Source organism: Oncorhynchus mykiss, chromosome 7 (genome assembly GCF_057628025.1).
Source record: "Oncorhynchus mykiss isolate SJ-2025 chromosome 7, ASM5762802v1, whole genome shotgun sequence".
NCBI lineage: Eukaryota > Metazoa > Chordata > Actinopteri > Salmoniformes > Salmonidae > Oncorhynchus > Oncorhynchus mykiss.
Genome location: NC_143028.1, coordinates 16480772 through 16498833, shown reverse-complemented (window position 1 = coordinate 16498833; position 18062 = coordinate 16480772). Strand labels below are relative to the sequence as shown.

Genomic DNA, 18062 nt, shown 5'->3' with positions numbered 1-18062 from the left:
GTAGAGCTGATGGGAATCAGTAATGTAACGCAGGGCCCTGTTAAAGAGCATCATTAATACTGAACAGGTACTGCAGCGTGTGTGTGTGTGTGCGTGTGTGTGTGTGTGTGCGTGTGTGTGTGCGTGTGCGCGCATGTGTGTGTGTGTGCGTGCGCGCTTCTGTCACAGGGAGAAGTTCATAAAGACTAAAGACAGCGACGTTGCTCGATTTGGCGGCATAATCTCTGATTAATGGTTCATATAACTACATGGGGCTGGCCTGGGAAAGGTAAAATGGCTGTGTTTGTTGAAATTAATGAAAAGTAGCAGTGTGCCTCTTTTATAGGGCGGCCGGGAGAGACAGAGAGAGAATGCATGTTTTAAAGATGTCAGTGAATGTGTGATGAAAGGCCTGTATAATGAGGTTGAAAGACCTTGTTCTTACCTCCAGAGTATCACACTGATGAATTACTAAAAATGGCTGGTAGAGCAGCGTTGCAGTGGGCGACATGGCCCTTCCTTCAGAGATTGACAGAGATGCAGATTGACGACTAACTTTGAAATGGTAATACAACTTCTTGTGATTTAGTGACATTTTTACTCTTTAATGAAGGGCTTGGTGGCCTGCCATGATAAATAAATATCCATTAATTGTTTAAGGAAGAACAAAGATAAAAATAGGCCATACATTTTCTGGCCCCAACGATTGACATCAGGCCCAATTTTTTTGAAACCTTCTATAGACCTCAAGTTTGTTTTCATAACCTTGTGGAGTTTGCAGCGCAATGCCCGTTAGTCCAACAATAAATTAATGATTTTGTGTAAGAATAAGGAAAGACAATTTGAGTTGACAAAGAGTAAAATAGTAGGCGTCTATAGGGGCGATTCTGTGATGTCTTAAATGTCTACTAGGAATTCCTGCAACAGAATCCAGCAGTTTTTCTCCTAATTTAATTCAGAGTGAACCCTAATTCTATAACCTATCAGAAGGGCCAAAGCTAATTAGTTAATTAGACCAATTTCAAGATGTCACTGATAACTTCAATTAATACACGTGTATGATGACACGAGGATAGTTTGTCTTTGAAATGACATTCAAGACTAGTGTCCACCACGATGAGGAGAAACAGACATATAGAGAATGCATGTTTTAAAGATGTCAGTGAATGCCAGTATAATGAGGTTGAAAGACCTTGTTCTTACCTCCAGAGTATCACACTGATGAATTACTAAAAATGGCTGCTAGAGCAGAGCTCAGTGGGCGACATGGCTCTTCCTTCAGAGATTGACAGAGATGCAGATTGACGGCTACCTTTGAAATGGTAATACAACTTCTTGTGATTTTAGTGACATTTTCATTCTTTAATGAAGGGCTTGGTGGCCTGCCATGATAAAGAAATGAAAGACGAATTGTTTATTAGGCTAAATGAATCTAGGACATATTTTACACACACTATAAATGGGACATGAATCAAGTGGGACTTTGTTTTCAATAACTTGTTTCATGTCGACATCAATATCGTTAACTCAATTATATTGACTTACCATTTTATTTCCAGCTAACTCATTAATTTTTTATCACTCTACAATTACTTCAATCATATAACTGGCCATGAATAAGCATTTCTAATATGGAGCTTGGAATGTCTGAACAATGGTTCTTTTGTCGTGAAGGAACATGTTTCCGGACCTGAGCCTTCTGGCAATTAAGAAAACATTTGACTGCCTACGAACCTGAAATTCTAATCTGTTAATGTGATCACCCTCTCTAATTTAATCTCAGTATGCCTTCCTCAATGGAGCCAATTCACACACGCTGAGGTCATATGTGGAAATACTCTCGGCCGCAGCGAGCGATAGAGAGGCCCTTCTGTTTGGGCCAATCGTCTTCTGTGGATAAGCCCCCTCAGCCCTGTAGAGAGGGTCTTTTAAAGTAGGTTGATTTAACTTTCAAAGGGGCCTGGAGAAAGAATCTTGATTACCAGGCGCAGGGTAACAAGGCAGGCCCCCTGTGCCACCCCACCCTCTGTCTCCTCCCTGCCCTGCTATAACTATGATTTTCCCTGGTCTACAATGGCTCTGGATCTGCAGGGTCTCTGCCTGGTCCGCTTGGCCCAGAACAAGTGCTGTGTTCCAGGCTTGTGTTGCTCTGCCCCCCCCCCCCACCCCACCCCACCCCCCTAAAGTGGAGCTGCTGTGTTAAACCTGCATCCATCGGCTTCTCTCGTCCCATAACTCCTTTACCCTATCACTATTAGAATAGTGTCACCGTCCATATTTTAATCTTAATAACACCACACACTCACACCCTCAGTCCAATAGAATCCGGTCTGGGTAGAACCAGCTTATAGAGTCGCAGCTTCATAGGTCTAAAATCTGCCAGCACACCAAGACAGGGCAATTACTTATCTCAATAACATGCATTATTATTCCTGTTTGCCAGACACAGATAAGTGAATATGCAGTGAGAGTGCAGCCAAAAGAGACAAAGTCCTTGAACTTAAAAAGCACATTCCCGGGCAGAACCGCCTCCTGCTTTGGAATGAAAAGTAGACCATTGTAATATACCGCCCCTGTTCCCGGCGCTGTAGCTTTACTGTCAGTGTGTAGTTTACTACGGGCTGGTGGATCCTTGTCAGCTAAGTCGGGCCCACCTCAGAGGACCAGACATGGCCGACCAGCTCCATTATAGAATCCCCCCTGTTTTATTCTCCTGTCTGTGTTATTTATTCACAACAATATCTTCTCTATCAGAGGACAGGGCTAATGCAGAGTTTTAATGTTATTTACACGTTAAAAAAAAAACAAGCGCTCTGTGTGTAGACCGGAAGGGTGGGGGTGAAATGAATGGGCCGCTCCCATCTTTTATATCAGAGTTTAACAATCTGGATTGCTAATAGAACCATTTATCATGGAGCGGTCATTTATTTGATGTGAACATGCAGGCAGCCCAGGTCTGGTCTCATATCCCAGAGGTCTATGGAAATGGGGGGTGGAGTCGACGCGTGCACACATTGGACTCAAGTAGGAGTCACTTTGTTTAAAATGGGGGCCCAGGTGCACCGACCGACTAGCCTGTCTGGTCCTGTTGATGATGTGTGTGTGTGTGTGCGCGTGTGTGTGTGTGTGTGTGTGTGTGTGTGTGTGTGTGTGTGTGTGTGTGTGTGTGTGTGTGTGTGTGTGTGTGTGTGTGTGTGTGTGTGTGTGTGTGTGTGTGTGTGTGTGTGTGTGTGTGTGTAAGTACGTGGGTGGATGGATGGAGCTTTAGTTGCTGCTCCTGTCCTCAATCTGTCATTTATATTGGTGGAAGGACCAGGAAGGTGATGTTAACTGGACCTATAAAAAGTCTGGCCTGTGACTTCCGGACTGCAGCCCACGTTGCTTATTGAAGCATGGCTGGCCTCCCTTTTTGTGTGTGTGTGTGTGTGTCTGTATGTGTGTGTTCATTGGTAACTGCTGGGCCTGGACACAGCACAGCTAACCCTCACCACTGGGCCGTGCACAGGGTTTTGGTTCCCTTTAATGAATTGAAATGAGTTCCTGTATTTTCTGTGACAGCCCGCATCTGTCTGGTTAGTGGTTATAAAGGCTGCGGGCCCGGGCAGACCGGGTGTATAGGTTTATGGGGTTTCATGCATGACTTTTATGATTTCAAATCCGTTTCATAATTTGGAAGGCATTTATAGACATCATACATTGTCGAAATTGTACTCAGATTTTCGGAAGAGGTGAATATTTGCTATAATTTTATTCAACCCTTATTGATATGTGCTGGTGAATATTATTTTGTTCTTTGAATAAAACAAAAAGTTGTGAGCGGGTGAAATATAGGAAGGTCTGTAACAGGGGTTGAGAAACCGGAAAGGGGCAACGTTTGTTTTCAAAGGATTAAGCTATTTGAATTCCTTTTCTAACCTAGGCCATGGGAGCCTGGTGCTATTCGCTGGTAATGATTTGATTCACTGGCTTTGGTGGGCTGGTGACACACACTACCGTTAAAAAGTTTGGGGTCATTAAAATAACATCAAATTGATCAGAAATACAGTGTAGACATTGTTAATGTTGTAAATTACTATTGTAGCTGGAAACTGCTGATTTTTTTATGGAATATCTACATAGGCGTACAGAGGCCCATTATCAGCAACCAACCATCAGCAATCCAAGTTTATCATTAGAAAACCATTTTGCAATTATGTTAGTACAGCTGAAAACTGTTGTGATGGATGATTAAAGAAGCGATAAAACTGGCCTTCTTTAGACTAGTTGAGTATCTGGAGCATCAGCATTTGTGGGTTCGATTACAGGCTCAAAATGGCCAGAAACAAATAACTTTCTTCTGAAACTCATCAGTCTATTCTTGATCTGAGAAATGAAGGCTATTCCATACGAGGAATTGCCAAGAAACTGAAGATCTCGTACAACGCTGTGTACTACTCCCTTCACAGAACAGCGCAAACTGGCCCTAACCAGAATAGAAAGAGGAGTGGGAGGCCCCGGTGCACAACTTAGCAAGAGGACAAGTACATTAGAGTGTCTAGCTTGAGAAACAGACGCCTCACAAGTCCTCATCTGGCAGCTTCATTAAATAGTACCCGTAAAACACCAGTCTCAATGTCAACAGTGAAGAGGCGACTCCGGGATGCTGGCCTTCTAGGCAGAGTTCCTCTGTCCAGTGTCTGTGTTCTTTTGCCCATCTTAATATTTTCTTTGTATTGGCCAGTCTGAGATATGGCTTTTTCTTTGCAACTCTGCCTAGAAGGCCAGCATCCCGGAGTCGCCTCTTCACTGTTGATGTTGAAATTGGTGTTTTGCGGATACTATTTCATGAAGCAGCCAGTCTACACTGTATTTCTGATAAATTTTACGTTATTTTAATGGACAAACCCTAACCTTTCTGAACGGTAGTGTACATCTTGTTGAGAGTGAGTTTGTCATTGTAGAGTGTGATTGATGTGGCCCGGCGAGCACCTCTGGGCCCCTTGGTTCTCCCCCGCAATGCTCTGGCTCTTTCTGCTGAGTCGGGCTGCCCGTAGGGAGGATGCCAAGTACTTAGCACCTCCCAGTCTGGCCCCCTGGACCCGGGACCATACCTAAACAGAGTCCCACAGCCCCCACAGGCCAAGCCTAAACAGGCTCAGAGAGTCCCACTGCGCCAGGGGAGAGAAGCAGAGAGGGAGAGGAGCGAAGAGGGAGAGGAGAGACCAGGGACAAAACAATGAGATATATTTTCTTCTGAGCCTGTTCCCTCTTAGACGATGCCTTATGCCTATGTTATTCTTGAGGTAATAAACAGAGGTAATGATCAATGACGGGCGGCACTGTCGTAGCTATCTTTACCGGGCTAAACATTGCTGGCTGTTAAAGTGCTTAGGTCCTCTCATGCCTTAGCCAGTATGAAGGTGGTTAGAGCTACAGTAACATTATTTTGATTGGCTGGGAGGAATGGAATCCGAGACCCTGGTCATTGGGTCCTCCGCTAGATGGATGGAGATGGAGGATGGGTCTGGGCTGTGTAAATAGTGTTTTAAAGAGAGGTGTGTTAGCGATAAGGACGCTTTCTTTATCACCTCCTTGATGTCTGGTCCTAGGGCCGGGGGCTGCCTGGCTACAGCAGGGAATAATTGATGGCGGCTGAGGCTAGATCGAGGATGTACGGGCCCCAGCCCCCGGCCCCCACCACTGGCTCCCTCTACAGCAGCAGCACATGAGCTACTGGGGGACAGGCAGGGAGCACTCGGGGGTCAGGCCGCTGGCAGAGAGAAATGCGGCAGAAAAAGCCTCTGCATCCCCCAGTCCACCTCTTCCTACTAGTCCAAAAGGACGGCCACTAATCTTCCTGAGAAGGGAATTTTCTTTTCTTTTTTTCTCTCTCTGTCTCTCTCTCTCTCTCTCTCTCTGTCTCTCTCTCTCTGTCTCTCTCTGTCTAAATGAGGCCTTCTCAGGGAGGGTTCACAGGGCTTGGAGAAGCGAGAGGAGAAACGAGAGGAGAAGCGAGAGGAGAAACGAGCCCGCTGACACTGGGAACTAAGGTTTACTTACAACTCAGGCAGACTGGGATCTCTCATTCTTAACAGCCTTGTGGCATTTTATATCCCAAAAAGTTGGATATAAAATGCAATTAACAGTGAACAGTAACATATACTGTGCATTTGAGAGAGGATAAAGAACCATAGAGGCATACTGTGTCAGTAGTGTCTAATATGAGCATGTATTGATTACAGTTGCACATTTTCAACTGGATTTCCTCTAGTTACAGTTAGGTCATTTGTAGCTACTGTGCTTTCAGGTAGTAGTGGCTGTAGTCTTTCAATAGAGCGTACAAGTCTTTCCACATGGAAACACTCTGTTGTTCTGAGGACAGAATAATCGGCTTGGTAATGGGATTTCTTTCCGCACAAATACATTTCTGTGGCTTTTTTGTAAACATTTAGCTAGATGACTTTCCAAGATGCCCTCTTCCTTCTCCCTTTTATCTGAATGTGTACTTGGGGGACTGGCTAGCTTGGAGGCAACCATTAAGATTAGGTAGACTAAGTGAAAACATAAGTTTTTTCTAATTTTGTTGTCCATTTATAGGCAGGGCAATTGATTGCCCAGATAAATATATACTTAAAATCTCCTCTCTCTCTCTCTCTCTCTCTCTCTCTCTTTCGCTCTCTCTCTCTCAAGAAGTCGTTTCTTGTTGTGCTGGGATATCCTTGTGATTAGAGAGAGTTAAAGTTTAAAGATGAATGGCCCAGATAATTCAAGATATCAGATATATTTTAAGTTGCGTGATTTTTGTCTTCCTCAAGCAAAACAACTAATGGGGGAAAAAGCATAGCCACTGCAGCTGTATTGAATATCTAAGACTGTGAATTATTTCAAAAGGTGGGACCTGTTATTAAAATATCCCTATACCGAGGTGACTATAGTAAACTATAAATCTATGTTTTGTTAGCTGAAGTCTTGGTTTTCCGGTTTATCACTGTGAATCAAGAGCAGATTTCTAGACCTTCTTAACAGTCCCTGTAATAATGGGTATCAAACAATACTTGTCCCATTGGTTAACTTCTATTCCAAGTTCAAAGTCTAATGTAATAGTGAGCTTTGGGCAACAACGTCTAGAAACATCAATCTATCAAATCCATTAAACTGAGTTGGCATGCACTGAGCCCCAAAAACAACATGCTACATTCCTGGAGATTTACAAGTGTTGGAAGAGAGGTTTGGAGAGGTTGAGAGAGGTTTAGAGAGCGATATTTGAACGCTTCAGGGGATTAAGAGTCTAACCCCCCACTTCTTTTTTCCCTTCATCTTCTTCTTCAAGAAGCGACATACCATTCCCAGAAGGTTCTGATTTAGCGCTGCTTTCCCTGTCGTGTGTTGTGTTGTGTTCTTATAAATTCAAATGACTCCTTGTCGTCTCTGAAGAAGGTTGTGTCCATGTCTGAGTTTTGGGGCAGGTTGGTTGCCTTCTATCGTCCTCTTCAGATCACCATATTGCTCTTGTAGGCTGCAATACAGACCCAGTGAGCTACCCTTCTCAGACAGAGAGGAAAGGGGTCTGCAGTCCAGAACATGGGAATCTGCTGCCACTACCAGCGCCCCAGTGATCTCTTGCTCTAAGTCAGGGATCTAGCCCAGCCCCAGACTGCCACTGTTAGCTCACTGTCTGACAGCGTAGCCACAGGGCCTGTGGATTACCCAAACCATAATAAACAGAGACAGGGGAAGGGGAGCACGTGGGAAGGGAGACGGTACACACACACACACACACACACACACACACACACACACACACACACACACACACACACACACACACACACACACACACACACACACACACACACACACACACACACACACACACACACACACACACACAGAACAAGGGCAGCTAGCATGGTGCACTCCTTGTGTAAACAGGTCAGGGCGTGGGACCCTAGCGAGGGGTGGACGGGTCATCTGGGCTCAAACCAGACTGACTAAAAAGCTTAGACACATCTGCCCTCTGCAGAATTAAAACACAACACGTGTGTGTATGTGTTCGTTTAGCTCGTAACCTCATACGGTAAACCGAGGTTCACTTTACCATGACGCTGTGTGTTTATCTGAAACATGGAGTCTTCATTGCAGTGGGCTGGGTCAGTTGCTCAAAGAAGAGACAAGTTGAGGCTACACCTCTCTCAGCCTCTCCCCAGACAGAGCCTCTCAGAGCTCGCTCTCTGCCTGTTCAGTAGTTAACTGTTAGGGTCAGGACTGGAGCACCAGGCAACAGGACAGCAGATGTACTCATGTGGTACTGATCTGTGATACTCAACCATCCAGAAAAGAGCACATCAAGAATTATTGAGCATTGCAAATCACTGTGGCTGCAGCAGGAGTCTGTGTCTCAGGCGCTTTAGTCGTGTGCTGGTGCTCGCCCTGCTGCACACAGTGCTCATTTGCATGATGAGGGGATGATAAACAGGTGAAGGGGAGGAGACGAAGAAGCGAGTGAGAGGGAGGAGTGGAGGAGACAAGAGGACACCCTTGGGTGAGTCCTGACTGGCCCATGCGAGACACTATCAGAGTATTTGTGTTGTGGTGTAATATTGCTTTGTTTTTCTCTCTTCCTCTGTTTTTCTTCACTCGATCGTGTTGTGTTGTGTAGACATTACCCTGCCAAGGGTAGTCTGGCTGGCAGCCAGTTATCCCTGGGCTCCAGGTAAACCCTCCCTCCCCCGTTAGTCAGTCAGGCAAGCCTCACCCTGCTGGGGGAGACGAGGTGAGGAGACTCCCAGGCGTCTTGGATCTGTGAGGGCCGTCACGGCTGTGCCAAACCTTAAAAACAGGCCCCCGTCCTCCCACGTCATTCTGCCTGGTGGTGCTGGTGGGATCAGCAATGCTGTGTGTGGAGTCGATCCATTCACACCTTCAGGCACCCTACAAACATTGAGGCTTATACAGTACAGTGAGGGGAGGAAGTCCTTCATGACTAAACATGTATCGAAATATTTATCACATTAATGCAAGTAATGAATTAGGGGTCCCTACATTTTGTTAACTGGACCTGAAATAGTTTAAATTCACTTGATAACTAGGTACTTTGAATAGCTTGTGGCCTGACCCAAGTTGTTGATTTACATCCCCCAATTATTTTTCTAAAAGTATGATGAACAAATAAGAAATGCTACTTTAAGCAATGATAATAAAGGCCCAAAGAGTTGATGTGGAAATATTTCCCATCCCAGCATGGGCCCGTTCCTAACTCCATCTGACAAAAGAGAGAGAAGGAGGAGGGAAATGGAAGGAAGGAGGGGGGCAGGACATGAGGAATCTGTGGGCTGAAGCAGAGAGGCAGAGAGGCAGAGGGAGACACAGGAGACTGGATGGGTGGGTGTTGAGCAGGGTGGCGAGTCGGAGGGGGTTCCGTTTGGATCAACAACGAGACCCTCTCACATCTATTCAAGCCTCCTGCTTCATTTGTCCATCATAATGACATGTGATTCTTTGGGGGGATTTAAGACTGGTTAGTGGTAACACCAGCGTTCCCCGTGCGTATTCACCCCCATACAGTGGGGAAAATGCAGCTTCTATGAGGCAATTTGTCTTTGTAATGTTATCAAAAGGGAAAATATGAGCTATGAGGTGGGATATTTGATATTTCATTATATATATAAGGTCATTTTTCTCAGAGTTTTTTGAGACATTTACCATCAACTCCTAGCCACCTCAGTTCCCTCAAACTCATTTTTTTGATCTGATTTTGAGGCATTACCATTCATAGGAAAATAAATAATGTGGAAAAGAAATGTGGGGGACCTTTTTTTTATACAAAATAGTAATAATTTGTCCCCTTTTGTATTTCAGTTGCAATATTTAACTGCTTTACTAGTAGTGCAATAAAGTTGTACCTATTATCACACTGCTTAAAGGGGATTTGAAATAAGAGAAGGCGGACTAATTGCCCTGTAACTACGGAGACAAACAGCTGGAGATGAAGCAATAACATCTCATTAAAACTGTCAAGAGTTTAATACACAAATCAAAGCTCAAATGGAGGATAAAACACCACAGCAGTGTATTTTGTCTGCTAATTATGAATCATTACAAAAAGACCAGGTTCTTACGGTACATTTATGGTTTGAAAATAAACCTTAGGTGTTCCAACTCCTGTTTTTGTTTTGTTTTACTGTATAACCTATAACACATCCAGTCCACACATCACCAGAGGCCCATGGCCAACAATTCATGACTATTAAACAAGTGCAGGCGGTTTCATTCCCTGATTGAGCCGTATTTTCCCTCATAAACACAGTGAAGTCAACGGGCCCCTATTAGCAAGAGAATTAAAAAGACTCCAATTAAAAGGCTCTTAGTTGGAGTGTGAACCCAGACCAAATCCAAATGTGTTATACATTTCTTGAGCATTAGATTCAACGCTCTCACACCCCTCGAGTAAATACATACGTGTATAATGTACACTGATCATGTGAAAGCAATAATCAAATAGTTTAGGTAATCAATCGAGTTATAGTCCATAAAACACAGAACAAGTACACCCTTGCAAATATTGGAACTTTAAGTCAGTCAGCCTCCAAAATTCCGGCTAGACCCCAGTAGAGCTGGGAAGTCCCACAAACCTTCAGTGGAAGTGACAAATCTAGACCCCAGTAGAGCTGGGAAGTCCCACAAACCTTCAGTGGAACTGACAAATCTAGACCCCAGTAGAGCTGGGAAGTCCCACAAACCTTCAGTGGAACTGACAAATCTAGGCCCCAGTAGAGCTGGGAAGTCCCACAAACCTTCAGTGGAACTGACAAATCTAGGCCCCAGTAGAGCTGGGAAGTCCCACAAACCTTCAGTGGAACTGACAAATCTAGGCCCCAGTAGAGCTGGGAAGTCCCACAAACCTTCAGTGGAACTGACAAATCTAGGCCCCAGTAGAGCTGGGAAGTCCCACAAACCTTCAGTGGAACTGACAAATCTAGGCCCCAGTAGAGCTGGGAAGTCCCACAAACCTTCAGTGGAACTGACAAATCTAGGCCCCAGTAGAGCTGGGAAGTCCCACAAACCTTCAGTGGAACTGACAAATCTAGGCCCCAGTAGAGCTGGGAAGTCCCACAAACCTTCAGTGGAACAGACAAATCTAGACCCCAGTAGAGCTGGGAAGTCCCACAAACCTTCAGTGGAACAGACAAATCTAGACCCCAGTAGAGCTGGGAAGTCCCACAAACCTCCAGTGGAACTGACAAATCTAGACCCCAGTAGAGCTGGGAAGTCCCACCAACCTCCAGTGGAACTGACAAATCTAGACCCCAGTAGAGCTGGGAAGTCCCACCAACCTCCAGTGGAACTGACAAATCTAGACCCCAGTAGAGCTGGGAAGTCCCACAAACCTTCAGTGGAACTGACAAATCTAGGCCCAACGAAGGTGACTGTATTCCCCTCCGGTAATGAACGTCTCTTCCCCTCAGGGTTGACGAAAGACCTGCCTCTCAATGAGACCCTTTGTACTTCCCCCAAATGGGGGTTTCTCTCTCTCCCTCTCCTCTCCTCCTCCCGTCACTGCCACTCCTCCTGATCCCCCATCATCAGTCAGTCTGCCTGCCTAAAAAAGGCTTGGGACGAGAAGGGAAGGGGAAGGAGATTCCAATGAGAACAGAACAGGCATGGAGAAAGTCAAAATACCCAGTGGCCCTTGAGTGAAGTGGCAGGGAGGGAAAACCGAGGCATAGGCATTTCCCTATTTAGTGCACTACTTTTGACCAGGGCCCATAGGGTAGTAGGGTGCCATCTGAGTCGCACACAGGGTTTCCATTGATCGCGGTGGTGGAGGATGTAGAAAGTCAGAAGGTGAAAGGAGACTAAATAGTGAGAGATTGATCTGTTTTCACTAGCTAATGACTTGGCTAGCAGTCCTGCAGATTTCACTGAACACCGTGTTAAAAACAGGGCAGGGATGGATGGACCTTTTCAACATTGGCTCGAGTTCAAGATCAAATACTGATACGCATATTTAACAAAATAAAATAATTTTACCAACAAAATCTGTATGATTTAACTTACTTGATACGCTGGCTTTTTCATTTAAATATTATCTCTACCCCATGTGGTTGGAACTCAACTAAAAACACAGCGGGAACACATTTTGGAAAAACTCGTCTCTGAGCTGTGGGTGTAATGACACATTTCTCATTGAAGGTAAAACTCAATCATATCTCACAACCTGTCAGCTCTATTACCTTGTAGTGGTTGGAGGTTGTAGTTGTACAGAGCCGACCCAGCGTCTGGGGTGTAACCAGAGTAGAACGGATAGTCCTGCACAGCAGCATTCTCTCTGCTTTGGCTGTGGCCCCATAGTCATACACACACACACACACACACACACACACACACACACTGGTGTGATGCAGCATGCAGGGTTTGTTGAGCCACGCTCTCTAACCAGCAGGACCCATGATTTCTCCCCTCGTATCACAATCAAGGGGATTCCTCCCTTCCTCTCTCAAATTATACTGGAATCACTGAGCTCTACTCCATGTAATTATGCGAAAGTGGTAAGATTGGTAAGATTGATAGTAGCTGAGTCTGAGGACAACTCACAAACAGGGTCTCAGTCAGTAAAAACCTTCACTGTTCTCTTCTTTCTTTTGAGAGTGCAGCTCAAGATTGTAGTATTATTTGGAAAACTTGGATGTGTCACGCCCTGGCCATAGTGAGGCTTTTATTCTCGATTTTGGTTAGGCCAGGGTGTGACTAGGGTGGGCATTCTAGTTTCTTTATATCTATGTTTTCTATTTCTTTGTTTTTTGCCGAGTGTGGTTCCCACTGATTGGGGATCACATATAAGTTGTCATTGTCCTTTTGGTGTTTGTGGGATCTTGTTTTTGTTAGCTCTGTGAAGCCTGCAGAACGTGACGTTCATTGTTGTTTTTGTTTGGTGTGCTGAGTAATTAAAGAATCATGAACACTTACCACGCTGCACCTTGGTCTCCTTCCAACGACAAAAGTTACAGTTCTCAATTGTACTGCAATCAATGACCAAAAGTGGCCTCATGGGTGGATTGTTATTCATAATTAATAAAAATAATTTAAACAACGTAAATCCGGGGTTTCAATGTCAAACCATTTTGTTATATTTCAGCCTTCTGTGATGCATATAAAGTGTAATATTGGGATGCAAACTCAAAATGTAACACATTTCAACTCAATATCTGACATGGTACAAGTGTCTTCTTTTATTAAGCCCATAGCCACGTGTGTGAGGTGTGAAGACTACCGAGTATCACTCTGTGTGACCCTGATTTAGACCACTGCAGTAGAAGGTTAGAGTAGCAAAATTCTCTAATGGGCTTTCATTTGACTATCGGATTCTACATGTCAATGTTCTTTCTGTACAGTATGTATGTTAATTAAGGTATACGACAAATGGATGAAATGAGTGTCGTGTTTGTTATTACTGTCTCTGATGCTCTCAGTAGGCCAATGGTCCTTCTGTAGACTAATTGTTGGTGTAAAATGCTTTGCCTACCACTGCTTTAGTTGATTGCTTAATAAAAAAAATAGATATTTCCATTGTTTGAATCTCTTGTTTGTGAGTTGTGAGTTGTTGAGATCTCTGTTAATCTTATACGCGCTTAGATGAGAGGTTTGAGTTCCGTGTTTTGACTGTGTACTCTTCTCTCTTTGTGTGGCCAGCCACTTTCCCAGACTAAGCACTATCATTACACACTGCTCTGTTTGCCTGGTTTGTGTGCCCCTGCCATTGGTATTCAGCCCCTGAATTACAGGGGTCAGGGGTGTCCTATTGGGGATGTGTAAGAGAGGGAGAGAGGGATGGCTGGAGAGGGTGGTGGAGTCAAGTCACTGCTGCAGTCTTAATAAAGACCTGGCCCCAGCCTCATCCAGGCCCATATTGTTGCAAGTGTGCACAGGGCTTGTTCAACAATATTTGCCAGAATGTTAGAGGGTTTGAATAGTCTAGTGTGCACGACCAAAGGAAAGCTAGGCGGGATGTAGCCTACTGACACAGAGACAAGCAGCTGCTACTGCAGCCAGACTACAGAACATGTCAAAGGATGTGACTGAAGTTCTTGGCCAGGGTTCTGAGACTAGAGTGGAGGTATCCTCCTGGCTGAGCCCTGTTGGCTGTTTCGATGTGTGTTGCCTGGCCTGCTGCTTAGTGCTGAAGTGAGAGTGACAGCAGTGAGCACGACACAGGCAGAGCTGGAGTAAAAATGGAGCAGGCTCCCGTCGCAATGTCCAAAGAAAGGGGGATGAAAGCAAGGCAGTGGCGGAGCAGGGTCAGGAGAGCGATACTTGGTCCTAGTCAGAAACACTGGTCTGAGATTCACAGGCTAGTGAGGCTACAGGCTCCTGCCGTCATCTCTCCATAAAAAGTAAGTGTCACGACTTCCGCCGAAGTTGGTCCCTCTCCCTCGTTTGGGCGGAGTTTGGCGGTCGGAAGTCACCGGCCTTCTAGCCATCGCTGATCCTCTTTTCATTTTCCTTTGGTTTTGTCTTGTCTTCCATCACACCTGGTTCCAATCCCATCAATTACATGTTGTGTATTTAACCCTCTGTTCCCCCTCATGTCCTTGTCGGTGATTGTTTATTGTAAGTGCTTGTTCACGGCAAGGCTGTATGAAGTGGTTTTAAACCTGTTCATGCAACTCTTTTGTGGCAATTTTCATATGTTCGGCAAATAATCCTTTAGTAGAAAATGTTTTGGCGTTGGTCATCTTTAATAAAAACAACAGGCGTTCCTCATTAACTGTTGTGATAACAGCTGACGTGTGGTGCAGGCGAGCCTCTTTGTTTTTAGTGCCATATGAATAGTAAGTTTTGGGTCTTTATGTTTTTTAACAGAGTTTTGTTTCTCATTAACAGTGTGTGTTTGTTCTCTTTACTCTGACCTTTATGTTTGAAAACGTTCCATGAGGGCATTAACTCTCTTTATTCTCCTGTTCCTTATCAAGGTAGTTGTTACGAACTTGGAACGTTTCCATCCTGTGTTCAGTTACGTTCGTACCTTCTAATTGTAAACTTGTGTGATGTTCTTCTGCTGAGAGGAGAGGAGAGCAGAGGACAGCACCGAGCGGAGATCTAGGAGGGGCAGCCAGCTGATCTCTGAATCGTATTAAAAGTCTTTGGGCATCACGAGCCCCGCCCTGGGGGTACCAGCGGGAGTTGCGTTATAGGGTGAGCAGAGAGTCAGAGGGGTCAGGGCCACAGATCGTTATCTGTACCTGCCATGCACACTAGGGGCCTCTGGGACCCGGCCGGGGCCCCACAGAGCACAGTGTAGGGACAGAACCTGTGTGAGTCAGCATTCCAAGGCCATTCCTCTCACTTTGTAGTCTGACAACATGATGGACAGGCCCGTCCCCACGACACAGGAAATGGCCCCACTCCAGCAGGTCTGCACAATGCCACAGAGTATTGTGATTTAAGAGGAGTGGTTATTTGAGGGTATATGCTTTGTCTCAAGATGGCCAATGTTTGTTTTTACCTTTCCTCTCTCTGGTGTCTGAGCTTTATTTAGTTTTAGAGACTAGCAACAAAAATGCAAGCTCTGGTGAAAAAACATATGGCTTAAGAAATGTGATTGTGTTCTAGAATAAGGATGGTAACTTGACTGATTGATCATATTAAGTCATTGCTTTTCAATTGAAAACACGATTCAGTCCTACAGCCACAGCGCATAGTTACTGTAGTGTTCAGTAATGTTTTGTACTGCAGGGCTTGGGCTTCTAGTGGCGTTCTACCACAGCGGGGGCCTTAAAGCTGTTGTGTGAGTGACTCATGCCTGAGTCATATTCCGCCTCTGAAGTGTTCGTCATGGAAACATGCCCGGGGTTCTGTTTAATTTATCTAAAACCTCATAAAACAAAGTACACCTGACATTCAAAACTCCAGCAGACAGGCAGGCAGGAAGGCACAACAATAATGCTCCACAGCTGTTTTAAACACAACATGGAAAACAGAGGAGCGTTGCTGCTGTAACTAAGTCCCATCCCCTCAGCAGATCACTGGCGGTCTTCTCCGTAGTCTGTAGCAGTGGATCTATCTGACCGGCCTCTGTGTGTCTTTCTCCCCTGTGTGTGGGACAGGCGTTTTCCACCATAGTGATGTTTTGACACCAGAATAATAGCCCTCTTTGTGTGACTGCGCAGGGTGGTTGAGTGGGTGCAAACCAAACAGGCTCATTCAATGTGCCGGCCAAGTTAATGCACCATTAATAATGGTTGGGGGTGAATTATGGGAGGGGATAATAGGGGAGCGAGGGGTTGAGGGGTCGAGGTGGGACAGGAGACAAAGAGTAGCCAGAACTAGGTCACCTAAACATGACGGAGCGAACAGGCTCCCAACACCACACCATGGTGTGACCACACTCAACACTCACTGACCTATTCCGGAAAAGTGACTTTGCTGTGACAATGAAAAAGACTGCAAGCTGCTATTTTAATTCCACAAGCGTGCATACAGTGTTAGCCACTAATTCCATCCCTTACCTGCTATTACATTTCTCACATGTCAACAAAAAGGCTTCACCACTCGGGGGGGGACGTTGTCTGTAGCGTAGCCCTGAGAGAGCCCCGAGGCAGGCTGAAGAGGCAGCATGGGCGTCCTGAGCCAGTCAGCTCAGTGGACCAGTGGGGGGGATTGACCAACCCTGAGCAGGGTTTATTCCATCACCCAGACAGGTCCATTGTTCACACGCAGCGGGGGAGAACAAAAGGCGAGCGCTCTGGAGAGTTCAGGAGGCTGCATGCGTTCACCTGATTCACTGACTGGGCCCAATCCCCCCCATGGGGGAAACAGTGTTGGAATGTCCCGGTGCTTAGGCCCTCACATCTATTAGTCTTTGGGTGATAACATTTGTTTTTACATCTGGTGGAGCACCGCAGCAGGCCCTCTCACTTTCTCATAGTCACATACACACCCTTCCACACATACACACACAGAACACACACCCTTCCACATGCAGAAACACTGGGTTCTAATGGGACCGGACGGTACATTGCATTGTCTGAACTGGCCTGGCCTGGAGCACTAACACATTTGATGGTGGAAAACTCTTTTATTTTTTAAACGTTCCAACTCTTCATGCTATTTCACACAGAGATCCATCCACTTAGGGACATTCCCACAATTATACGAAGTGGAATCCGTTCTGTGTCTGTCTTTAAGTCAGCGTATACTTACATCAGGTGTTGACAGTCCTATTGCTTTTCTGTTATACAGGCAAAAATAAATCCCTCTTGTTTCAGGTCCAAACTGATCCCAGATCTGGATGGCGTAATAGGCTCACTGGGATTAATGGATATCCTGGGAGGAGAGACCTCAGCAGTGAAATTAAAAGCTTTTCTGTCTTACTAGCAGAATGATGGGGGGAAATTAGCCTCACTCAGACAGGAAATACCTCCAGTACAATCTGCCTGGGGTTCTAACTACAAAACCCCATGCCAACTGCTGTTACACACAGGGCCTCATGCTGCACGGCACTCTGGGAGATGACAGGGGAACAAGCGGCTTTAGATTTTCAGATTGGCTTTCGGAATAGCTCTCAGTAGCCTCTCAATTTTAAAGCTTTGAAAATACAAATGTGATTATAAGGAATTACACCAAAAGCTCCACCATGTCCTTCCTGTTATTGGTCAATTTGAATTGTTACCTTCAGTGTAATATTTACGGTACCCCACCATGAGCTGTGGGACAGGGAGAGAAGGGGGAAGTTATCAGAATTTGCCAGCTGGGTCCTGAGCCACCTACCAATAACCTCCATGCATCACTGTGCTGCGTTGTGCTGGTGGCTACCTGGCTGGCATTAACAAACATCCTGATGGGCCTCTGTCCTCCGCCACGGCCCGATACAAGCGGCGTGGTGTTAGCATGCTGTTTGTGTGATTTAGGTACTTAACGACTGCAAGGGTCTCCCAGAGACTGATTACACAGTGGATGTAATCACCCAGCAGCATCACACCATCGCTACAGGTCTGATTAATCACCACACCGCCTAATAGCACTGCTTAACACACAGGTTTGTCCTGATTTAAGTAATTACCTTAAACCAGAAGTTTATTATCTTTACGACTGAGCCCAGTGATAAA

At 45.4% G+C, this 18062-nt stretch overlaps 1 protein-coding gene across 1 annotated transcript in view; it reads left to right on the top strand.

Moving 5' to 3' along the window:
- Nucleotides 1-18062, top strand: part of LOC110527499 (transcription activator GLI2.S) — a 69076-nt gene that overhangs the window by 11004 nt on the left and 40010 nt on the right. The window lies entirely within an intron of this gene.